The 12,127-nt window shown below is 42.9% G+C and overlaps 1 long non-coding RNA gene across 4 annotated transcripts in view; it reads left to right on the forward strand.

Annotated features, from left to right (window-relative positions):
* Positions 1–12,127, forward strand: part of LOC123285048 (uncharacterized) — a 99,393-nt gene that overhangs the window by 63,970 nt on the left and 23,296 nt on the right. For 2 of the 4 annotated variants that reach the window (XR_011503077.1, XR_006526479.2), the window contains exons 1-3: positions 1,933–2,069; positions 5,300–5,453; positions 7,382–7,446. This is a non-coding gene — a long non-coding RNA (uncharacterized lncRNA). Of the gene's footprint in view, positions 1–1,932; positions 2,070–5,299; positions 5,454–7,381; positions 7,447–12,127 lie in introns of those variants that run through there. The other 2 variants (XR_011503079.1, XR_011503078.1) reach the window with 1 other exon arrangement.

A 12,127-nucleotide genomic window follows, 5' to 3' on the forward strand; every position in this document is an offset into this window, starting at 1 on the left:
GCACGCCTTTGCCTGCTCTGTGCCTCATTTTCAGTAGAGAGAACTGGTCTCCACTATCGTTGCTTTGGGAAGGATCTCATTAACAAATTTACAAAAGATGTTAATAAGGAAATGGTAGTAAACATTTGCCACCCAGCATCCAACTGCCATTCCTCCTTCTGTTGGGCCTTGGTGCAATGCTAAATTCAGGTGCCTGGCTTCCACCAAGGTGACAGAGGGCTGGAATTGTTCCTTTCCAATTGAGACTTAGTAGGTAAGATAAATTCACCTCAGCGGCCCCACGGTGAGTGGACTGTTCCTGCTTTTTGGAGTTCTGTAGCTTTCTTTGTTCTCTCTGTAACCGAGCCTGGATTTATAGTGGTCCATTGACTTTCTGAGCTTCCTGATGCTGTCCTTCGAAGAACTTCCTTTTTCCTAATAGAACAGAATTTTAATGAGATTTTCCTTTTACCTGAGAGTTTTGTCTGAAGGCAAAGCTGAGAACAGTATTTGACACACACTCCTCAAAGCCAAACTAGTTTTGTGAACTTGAGCCCTTCCACTACCTCTTGCCTTGGTAAGAAAGGCTACGTTGGTTTCCTGTTGCTGCTGTACCAAATTATCACAAACTTGATAGCTTATGACAACACACATTTATTATGTTATGGTGCTGGAGGTCAGAAGTCCACAATGGGTCTCACTGGGCCAAAGTCAAGGTGTCAGGAGGACTGCGTTCCTTCTTTTGGCTCTAAGAGGGAGTCCCTTTCCTTGCCTCTTCCAGCCTCTACATTCTGCCCACATTCCTTGGTTCAGGCTTCCTTCTGTCTCCAAAGCAAGCAACCGCATCACTCCAACCTCTGCTTTTGTCATCACGTCACACAGGACTCTGGCTTTGCTCCCTCCTACTTTCACTTATAAGGACTCTGTGATTATATTAGGTCCACTCAGATAATCAAAGATAATCTCTCCATGGCAAGATCCATAACAATCACATTTGCGATGTCTCTTTTGCCACGTAACGTAACATATTCATAGGTTCTGGGAATTAAGATGTGGTAAGATGTGACCAACTTTGAGGGGCCATTATTCTGCCTACCACAAAAGGGAGGGGACTTTTTTTTCAGATTTGTTTCCTATATTTATTTTCTTTTCTCCTTTTTTTTGCACCTTTTTTTGGTTAGTAAATGTAAATAAATAAAACACAGACCCAGAAACCCAAAACTTTTAGTTTAATGAACTATTGTAAGGCAAACCCCCTTTTAACCACCATCCAGGTCGAGAAATAGAACTTCACTGGCCACCCCAGAAGTCCTCCATATGTCCTATTCAAAATGCAGGCTCCTTTCTCTATAAACAGCCTAACTTTAGAGTGATCAGGTCTTTCATTTTTTATGGTTTTATCAGTTAAGTGTGCATCTCCAGACACTATAGTTTAGCCTTGCCCATTGGAAACAATCTGATAGGTCTTTTAAATCTCTTTTAATTCACAGGTTTCCTCTTCATCCCTTTTTTTCCCCTAAAATTTATCTATCGGGCTGTTTGACCTATAGAGCTTCCCACAGTCTGATTTTTCTGATTGCACATTCAAGCCACAGTTCAACATGTTCCTCTGTCCCCTGATTTCCTGCAAATTGGCGGCTGGACCCGGAAACTTAATTGGATTCAGCTTTGATCCCTTTGGCAAGACTCTAGATGATGGTGTGTTCTTTCACCAAGAGCCACATAATGTCTGTTCTTTGCTCTTTTTTGGTGTCAGCACTGTAATTGCTCGATGCCCTGCTTGATGCCCAGACTAATTAATTCACTGGGAGTTGCAGCATGGGGAAGTCCTAATGACATCATTTTTTGAGAAAAATATAGTTTAGGGGAAGGAGGGCTTTGTGGATCATGAGCGTTTGTGGATATGGGCTCCCCACCCACTCCACCCCCCTTCCTACAATTCATGGGAGGAGGGCTTTAAGAAAACCCTCCAGAATACAAGATGCCCTAAGCCCTGTCCTTGCCACTACTGGAGTAAGGACATGGAAGTGTCCCCAGAGGAACCTGAGGTGTCCCTTAGGATTTTCGGGTGGAGCTGCACTGACAGCAGGGTAAGGAGAGAGTGGTCCAGTGGGGCAACGTCATGGTTCCAGGGGTCCTTTTGGACCTTATGAAGGGTAGCCAGGCTAAAGCCATCCTGGAGTCCCTCTGTCTCAAAGGGATGCCAGCAAAATCAAGCCTTGTGGGGAGTCTGGTTGGAATAGAAGCTGAGAGGCTGCCCAAGAGCTCAGGTGGTAGGAATCGCCTGTGTTATGGGATTGTGATGTATGGGGGTACCTGTGAGATGGCCATCAGGGCACCCACAGAGGACAGCCACATGTGGATATGTACCACACAGACCTTTGTTCCTTATACTTTTTGTCCTTCCTTGCTGTGCTTACCTAGAGAACTAGAAGCAGAGCAGTGGTGGGGAAGAAGAGTTTGGAAGAAGGTGGGAGACAGGGGGAAGACCAGAGTGTACTCACCTAAGCGCACGTCCACTGCTGTCTATAAATTTGTGGGTCTGCCCTGATCTGTTGGGGAGGGCAGGAGCTTGAATAGGAAGGAGAGATTAAAGTCTTGATGCTAGCGAATTGGACTGGATGGTTTATGCCTGAAAATGACATGTTCATTAATACTGGAAAAAGACAGAAAAGCTATAGGATCTGATCTGCCCAAGTTGTTGCCAGGGGCGAGGAAGAGAGCCCTGATGGAGGATGGTTGTGGGCATCAGTGAGAGGACAAGAAAGCTTTTTCTTGATTGTGCCCTACCAATTATTAGACTGATTTCTCTTAGGTTACCCAGAGTTACTTTCCAATGCTTGAAATCAAAGCACTGTGCAAAATACAAGAGAACTATGCCTCTAAGGGGTACTTGTGTTGCAACGCAGGGCAACTTTTAAGTTCAAGGTTAGTCTGTTTAGCATCCTTCACGAGGTGGGAGTGGGAAGATCTTGTTAGAGAAGAACGTGATGTTCCCTCCCAAAATGAAACACAGTGGGTTCTGTGTACAAATGGGAAAGATTTCTCTTTTTAATTTAATTTTTGAATAGATAATACATTTCCATGGTTTAAAATATTTTAAAAGGGATAAAGAGAAAGTAACCTCTTACTCCTGTCCCTAGAACCCAGTTCTCATCCCAATCTCTCACAGTGTCCACTATTAGTTTTTTATGCTTGTACAAACAAATACCAACATATGTTCTTATTTTTCTTCCTCTTTTCGCTCAAAAGTAGCATACTATATACTTATTCTTCTGCAACTTGCCTTTTTTCTCTGTCTGCTTAAAAATATATCTTGAATGTGCTTCCTTATCAATTATAGCTCATTCTCTTTTTTTTAGCAGCTGGTTTAATAAGTTGTCTATTGGTACACATCTAGGTTATTTCCAGTATTTTTCTATTTAGATAAGTCTGCAAAGAAACTGTGTGTGTTCGTGTTTGCATATTGAAATTCCTCTGTCAAAGGTGGAAGAGCTTTTTTTCTTTGCCACTGCAGGTTCCTTGGTTGGAATGGGAAATTCTGGATGGCTCTCCTTTTTGGTGGCTTTCACCAAGCTCTGATTATTTTACCCTAGACAGGACTGGACTGTACCAGAGGCCAAATCTTTGTAACTTTTAAATTTGAGGAAAGGGAAGGCAAGCAAGAAGACTTGGTCTGGAGTTGGATTTCTCTCTTGGGACACGATGAGCCTGTCCCCAGGGAGAAGGGACCAATATTGCTTCCTCTCCTATTTTAGAGCACTTTTCTCATCCAAGGAATGGGGATAATAACACTCACCCACAGAGTAGCTGTGAGGCTGAAATGAGATTGGAACTGCACTCCCAGCTCGTAGGCACTCTGTAAATGTTAGACACCCAGCTGTTCTGTTAGCAAGGATATTTGATGGCCCCTCACTCAATTCAGTTCACTATTACAAAGTGAAATATGACAGGTGCCAGAGGAGCAGTAGCTGAAGAAAACCACGTGTGTATGGCCATTGTTCATAGAGGCCCAATGACTCCACTTCTTGGTTCTCTCAGTGGGTGTCATGTAAACATGCTTGATGCTCAGACAGCTGGCCCCACCCCCTATAGCTAAGCACAACCTGGTCAGACACTGGCAGTTACATTGGCTTCTACAAAGGCAGCTACTGTGAAACAGCAGAGCATGTTCAGGGCAATGTTAAGCAGCCACTGTGGAGAGGGGATGATGCTTGTAGAGAGAGACAGAGGTAGTTGCTAAGAAGTGAGGCTAGAGAGCCAGGCAGGGACTGGATCATGACAAGTGTTGATTGCTAAGTTCAAGCTTTTAGACCATTCCAAAAGCTATGGTTTCCATTGAGGATTTTAAGTAAGAGTGTGACCTGAAATGTGGCTGCATTTGCATGTAGAAAGAACACCGTGGCAACAGTGTGGAAATAGATGGAAGAGGAAGACACTGAGCAGGGAGTAAGGCAGGGGCCCCCGCCCCCCTAAGGCAGGACCATGGAAATGGAGGCTGTGACCCACTGGAGAGTGCAGAGCATGGGACCTGGTGAGGGGTAGGGAAAGGGCAGAGGGCAGAGTCTGGGACGACTTCAGAGTTTCTGGCTCTGTTGGCCATGGGGCTGGTGGTGCCAGTTTTTGAGCTGTATGCGCCAGAAAAGAAGCTGGTGCTGCGTGAGGACTGAAGAGTTCTGTTTGGCAGTGAGCTTGAGTTGCTGGAGGGACATCTAAATGGAGACATCTGGCAGGCAGTTGGGCATGTGGGTCTTCCTTGGGAGAGAGGTCAGGCCTGGCAATAGCATAGATCAGCCTCCTCTACATTCTTTTGCCGTTGCTATTTATTTTGGGGGGAATGTTCTTTCCTTTCTTTCATATTTGCATCCTCTCCCACCCCCTCAAAGCTGCCTTTTCCCTACACTGGAGACCATGCCACCAGTGCTCAAACACCCCTAGAGTGCAATTCCTCAACTAGTGGGCCCTTGATCACTATTTCCACCTGTTCCCTGAAACAGAGCCTGGCCCACATGTCTGAGAGTAGTGAGCATTTCTAGCCTCTGATGAATGCTGTGTCCACCAGCTACAATCACATGTAATGCAAAGATAGATTAAATGTTTCCTCTTTTGACTACAGGAATAATTATCAATTGTGCAGTGGTTTGTTTTATCAGCATATCAGCAGGTCTCCTGATTGGAACTCTTAAACTATGCCCTTTCACAACATCAATGGCAGATTGCTGCCTCCCTCTCTCTCACTCTCACACGCCCGCTGTTTCTTCTCATGGAATTAATTAACTGTTGTTCCTTCTTTTCCATATGGATGCCTACAAACCCACAGGCGATCTCCTCCTAAGAAACCCAGTTTTAGAGAAGAAAATGAAAGCTCTTCCATGTATCTTCTTGAACGTTGTAGAACGAGCATTGCAGCATAAATCACCCAAAATTCACCAGCTCTGACATATCATCAAAGAAGAGGAAAGACTTCTAATGAGGTGAGTGAATCTTTGTAAATTCAATAGTCCCTTTGAAAAAACCCTCACGTTTTCTGCTGCCATAGAAACCATCTTTTTCAAGTGGATTGTAAATAAAAACAGGGCTTTCTGGCTTTATGTTTATATTATATGTGTATTCTCTTTTAAATACGGAAAAGTATGCCTTATTTCTCTCTGAGGTGTCTGGTCTGTTGATCTTATTCTCACTGTGTCTGACTATTGTCATTGGGAAAACTTTAGTTCATCTTGCTGGATTAAGAGATAAGAAACATAGAGAACCAAAAGGTGCCAATATTTAGTTTTAAGCAGTCAGAGGTTTCGTGTTCCTGAGAGCAGATGAAGCATGGAAAAGAATTAAAAAAAAATCTCTCCCTCAGCATGGCTTAAACAGTGTTATAGATCTGTGTGGAATTGCTCACAGAACTCCTGCGACAAGAAGGCCATGGCTATTTTGTGACATTTCTTCTGTTTATTACAATTCACTTTGTGAGGAGAATCAAGTATTTCATCTAGGCAGACGAGGTTTGCCTTCGTGGATGGCTGCCCTTTCTGTATATTCTCCGGTTTTGACTGACAGCGCTGTTGAATAGAACATCTGAGAGTCTGAATCAAGGACGGAAGCAGCGTGGCTGGGAGCTGCTCCTGCCGTCAGCTACACCTGCCTAACACCAACAACGGCAGCAGGGCATTCTGGGAGACCTAGAGGTTGAAAGCTTTCTTTACTAACCTTGAGTTAAAGCATAACTGATTTTGCACATTTAAAATGCACTTCAGGAAAAAGTCTCCTTCAAAAAGCTGTCTATTTACCTTTAATTTAGCTATACTTTTCTTCTTTGCATTCCCATAGACTCCATCTTGTCACTCTAAGAATATTGAAAGGGTCCGTTTATGTTTCTGTCTCACCCACCAAACTGGCTACTTTTAAAGGGCAAGGACAGGGTGTTATTTATTCTTATATCCCAGTGCCCAGTTCAGCCCTGCACGTATAGGTCCTCAGTAAATATCTTCTAAACATTGCTGTATCTTGTAACTTGGGATGAGCTTCTCAAGGGCAGGTACCACGTCTCATTTATCTTTCAAATAATTATGAAGATAATTGTTTATATTTATTGGGTACTTGCATGCATTATCACTTCTCATCTTCTCGTCAATTCTATAAGAAACATTCTATTATTGTCCCCATTTGTCAGAGAATGAAATTGAGTCAGAAAGGTAATTTGCTTGAGTTTGTGCTGCTGGTAAGTGGCAGATCTGGGATCTGAACACAAATCCTCTGTTTCCAGAGCATATGGCCAGTGCCATAATATTATACTGCCTCCCAGGCCTCAGCATAGTCCCTTGTTTAGAGAAGATATTAGTAGATATTTGTTGAATAAATAAATCTCATAGAAATTCTGGTAGCTCGAAGTCATTAAATGTGTTTGTCTTGCTTTTTAGAAGTAGGCAACACCTAGTTTCTCAGGGTCAGGCTGGTTGATATGCAGGAGACTATTGTGGAAATCATGAGAGCTGTTCACAGATATTTGGATCTTACTCTTTCAAGTACATAGTAGAATTCAATTCCCTGTTACTTTCTGTTAATCAGGGACAAAATGATTTGTCTTAGCCCATGAAATACGAGCGGAAGTTATGTGTGTCATTTATAGGCAGAAGCTTTGAGGGCCAGTGTATTCTTCACCATGTACTCTTTTCCCTGCAGTGGTGAATGTGGATATAACTGCCACGATGGTGCTTTTCTCAGCCTGGGTGTCCAAGTGACCTTAATAACAGAGTCCCTCGATGGTCCATGTTGGTCATGTGTAGCGTGAGGGAGAAATAAACCTTTTCTGTTGTTAGCCACTGACACTGGGGCTTGCTTGTAAGTGTAGCATAACCTTATTCATCCTGACCAGTACAAATATCGAATGAATGCTCTTCTCTCATTTCAGTCATCTGGATGTTGCTGGCAGAGGTGAGGCATCAAGAGGTTCAAGAGGTCTTCAGACGATCCCTGGTAATTCAGCAAATATTAAATTATTTCTCCTGTCATCCTCTTTTACACTTCAAGGGCAAAGAGTCTTGCCTTAACTTGGAATCTCTTGGTGGTACCTACTAGATATAATTCCACTTGAGTGTATTTTTAGTATGATTGCTTTTCTGGATTTGGCTATGTCTTAGGTTGAGTTCCCCAGAAACAGACTCAGAGATGAGAATTCACATGCAAGGGTTTTATTCAAGAATGGCTATGATGGGAGACCAGGGAGAGAATGAGGAAGCAGGACAGGGAAGGGGAGGAAGCCAAAACATCACTTGGCCTTGGGTCAAATCTTCAGCAAGATCCCCGGGACTCTGGGTGGTAAGTTATACCTCGGTATTTTCTCATCTGGAGCAAAGGAGTTAGGCTTCCCTCTCCCTGGCTTAATAGTTATTGGTTAATTGTTGCCTTGTTGGGGAGTGGAATGTAAACTCCTCAGAACTGACTCCCTGGCAGGCCGTGGGCAGCCCCAAAGAAGACATACAGGTGCTAGCTGTTGAAAGTACACTGCAGAAGTGGGGAAGAGAGGATGTGCACAGAAAGAGCTAATTTTGGTGTGCACGAAAGAGTTAGTTTGAGCCTATTTTTAACTGTCTTTGCTTAGACATCCGTCAAGAAGAAATTAAAGATTCTCTTTCTCGTTTCTTTGTTACAATGAAAGACAGGGAGACATAGAGGTCCAAAATGACCTTCTTGTCATCAAGGAGGCAGTTGTGATGAAAGATGAAGTTGGCACTTATGACTTCTGAGTCCAGTGTCAAAGAATTGTCCACCAGCTTTTGGACACTCTTGGCATGAGAGCTGGATATATCAAACTATAAGGGGGCTCTACTTTAATAAAATCTGACATGCAGAAATCTAAATGGACCACAAAAACGAATTAGAGTGTGTCTATTCATATTATGAAAGCATTTACTGAAGCTGAAAGGGCAGACACCAGCATTCCTGGAAACAGATTCTAAGACATCAAAAATAAGAATCTTGCTGTGTAGATTTTTTTTTTTAAAAAAAAGAGTTTTACTAAAGAAGTTGGAGGCTTTGTTTCTTTTTAGGTTTTTAACAATAACTTATGTATGGGAATAGGATTATTATCCCAGAGGGGATGTGTTGGAAATGTCCTTTCAAGGTCTCTCAGGTGTTGTGATCACACTGTAACAAAATTGGGATTCTATGTGAGTGTGATCAGAAGTGTTTACGCATGACACCAGGCAATGCATGAGCATATGGAAGGAACACAGACACTGACAAATGTGTAGATTGCATCGTTATGTTTGCATGACTTCTGTTTTATACATCTGTCACAAAGAAAGAAGGAAGCCTGTGATTATCTTTATCTCAGACTGGCAAATGAATGTGTAAAAGTTGGAGAAAAGACAGACATTGTATAACTCATCAACTACCAGAAGCTGTAAGTAAATGTGTGAGAATCAATTTCTTAGTGCTTGAAAATGTTATCAACCTTTCAGATACAACTGCAAATAACATGAGGTTTAAAAACAAATACCAAATATGTTCCTGTTAGGAAATGTTTTAAACTTTGCTCTTTATCAATAAATCTAAATCTCTTCATTCCACAAAATGCTCTGACATTTTGTTTTCCAAATATTGTTTTTTCCTTCTGGCACCCAACTCTTTTGCTCCGTTACCCCTTCTATGACAATCATAGAAACAAATCAACAAAAATCACCCTAAACCTTTAGTGTTCAATGTGCTGTGCTGGCTTCAACTCAAAAGTTAGCTGAACTTTTTAGTAGAATCATTTTCAACATGTTACTGTCTAGCTATCATACTTATGTCTTTTTTCTCTTTTTTTAAGAAAGGAGTGTAGCAGAAATAAAATACACCTTTGATTACGACTTTTTGAATCAGTAAGGAAACAGGACTGTGCAGTTGGCTTTTTTCCTTACAGTCCTTGAGTTCCCTGTCTCTTTGTGGAGCCTGCTGGGTGAACTCTAGGGTGCCTGCTGCAGTGGAATTGTGCCTCTTTCTCTCGAAGCAGAAGGTGCAAGTATAGTATTAAAAGCTTAAAAGCTTTAAATTAAAATTAAAAATTAAAAGCGTTAAAGCTGATGGGTACAGGTATATGTGGGTGTCACAGTTTAAAAGTATGTCTGCAAATTCTTTAATTTTCCTCCTTTCAAGAGGTAGAGTCTAATCGTCATCTTGCCTTCTTTCCCCAGAGTGTGGGCTAGACTTGGTGACTTGCTTATAAAGACTAGAATAAGGCAGGAGCGATCATGATAGAACATGACTCCAGAGATTAGGTCATAAAAGAGGTTGTGGCTTTCTCCCTGCTCTCTCTGTCTCTCTCTCTCTTGGACTGCTCACTCTGGGGGATGCTAGCTGATGCGTGTCATGAGGACACTCAAGGAGCCCTATGGAGAGAGGTCAATTGCCAACAGCCATGTGAACAATCCACTTTGGAAATAGATTCTCCAGCCTCATCAAGCCCTCAGATAACTACAGCCCTGGATGACACCTTGATGGCAACCTCATGAGAGTCTCTGAGCCGGAACCACCCCTCTAAGCTGCTCCCAAATTCCTGACCCATAGAAACTGTGAGGTAATAAATGTTTGCTGCCTTTAGCTGCTAAGTTTTAGGGTAATTTGTTATGCAGCAATAGATATCTAGTACAGTGGGTATTCGGGGAATCAGAAGAATTGTACCTCCTTGTTTCTATTGACCTGCTCAGGCATCAGACATGGAGAATTCTTCCCAGGGAATGTCAGCATAGCACACTTGCCCAGAGAATGAAGGAGAGTGGATTTTTAGTAGATGGAATCAAAATCTGTGCTGGATATTCTCTATTTGTCCTCCTGGATTCACTTTCCACCATTTGCACCTTGCTCTATGTCCTGGAAGCCTGACATAGAGGGACTATGTCAGGTAGGGACTGCCTTGATTGGGCTCCCTTGTTCTCTGTTCTGTTGGATTTGGCCAGCAGGCAAAACCAGAAGGAGATAAGAGAGTGGGAAGAGAGAGAAGCCAGGGAATTTATTCTTCTGGCTCCCTCCCTCCTGGTCAATGGGAAATAGCAGCGACTGTATTTCTTCACTGAAGGTCAGAACCCTCCTTAGCAGCCTTCTACTGCCTGACTTAACTGTTCCCTCTAATTGCCTTTTGAGGTCTGGGAGGGGTAGGGGCTCCCCACTGCTGCTAGCCTTGAAGTGCTTCACTGCATCCTTGTGGTTTGCCATAACTCTGGTCACACATCTGAAAATAGTTTTCAATCGCCCCTTTTGAGTATGTCATCTGTTTCTTGCTAGCACTCTAACTGACACATCCAGCGTGGCTTTCTTTGCTGCTCTCTGGTGCATGAATAGCACCGAGTGGAGACAATTGCTTTGGCCTTGAGGGTTCCAAATTACTACCACCACCACCACCACCACCATTTGCTTTTTCTTCTCTCACCTTTTCCTCTTTCTGAATGAAATTTTATGCTGAACTCCAAAATTTAAAATGTGTATAAAATTATAAAGAGAGATCTGCTTGGGTTGAAGAGGATGAGGAGGGCAGGTGTCCCATCCTAAGGACCTTTGCTCCCTCTTCTCCTCTAAGGGGATCCCTTGAGGTCCTGCCTGACTATGAAAGCTCGTGACTTTAACAACCACCTACTAGCACGCTGTCTCCCTCTGAATCTGATTTTATCCTCATCTTGACCCTGAACCTTCCCTTTTCCCTATTCCCTTTCCTCCTATCTTTGGATTCTCTTATCTAGAAACCCACAGTTATCTTTGCCTTTACAGGCACCAAACACTTTCCTAATTCTCTACCCTTTGAATTTTGCCTGCTTTGACAATTCCTAACCACATACAAATCCCCAGTGTCTGCATTCTCTTTCCAGTATCTATTTACAGGTGTGCATTGTTGTAGGGAACTGAGATGCGACTGTCTGAGTCTAATAAGCATGCATGCCTTCCTTTTTCAACTGGGGCCTCAATTCTACATTAGCCTCCTTTTAGTTCCATTCTGTCGATTTTCTGTTATGTCCTCTGTTGTACCTACTCTGCCCTCACCTCATCTTTTCTCTCAGTTTATAATCTTACCTTCTGCTTTGCTGAGGAGAGAAGTCCTTCAAGGTGAGCTCTCTCAAATAATTAACTTCCTTACCCTTGTTTGTTAGGAAACATCCCCTGAAACAGTAGTGGCTCAAACAGGATGAAGTCCATTTTCTCTTGTGTATAGTTAGGAAGGGGAAGATTCAGGGCTCTGCATTGGCTCCATGATCTTCAGGAACTCAAATGCCTTCCATCTTGGTGCTCACCTGTACCTTGGGTGTCGCCTCTATCCTCATGATCTGCAATGGCTGCTTAAGATCTAACTATCGTATTCACATTCCAGGAAGGGAGATGTGGGAAGGAGAGAAGACAAACATGTCCCTCTGTTTAAGGACACACCCCAGAAGTCACATGCAACACATCACCTTACAATTCACTCATGAGGTAGTCCCATGGCGTTGCTAAGTCTGGAGAATAAATCTTCTCTGGTTGGTCATTTGTCCAACTAAAATGTCAGAGGTTTTTTGTCTAAGGAAGCAAGGAAGAGCAACTGGTGGTCTGCTGTGCCACTTCATGATGTCTCTGTACAGTCACTCATTGTCTGCCTTTATTCTTCTGCCTAAGGAACCTGAGTCCCTCCTTCTTCTTAAGGCAACACTTC

This window comes from Equus asinus, chromosome 4 (assembly GCF_041296235.1).
Source record: "Equus asinus isolate D_3611 breed Donkey chromosome 4, EquAss-T2T_v2, whole genome shotgun sequence".
Taxonomy (NCBI): domain Eukaryota; kingdom Metazoa; phylum Chordata; class Mammalia; order Perissodactyla; family Equidae; genus Equus; species Equus asinus.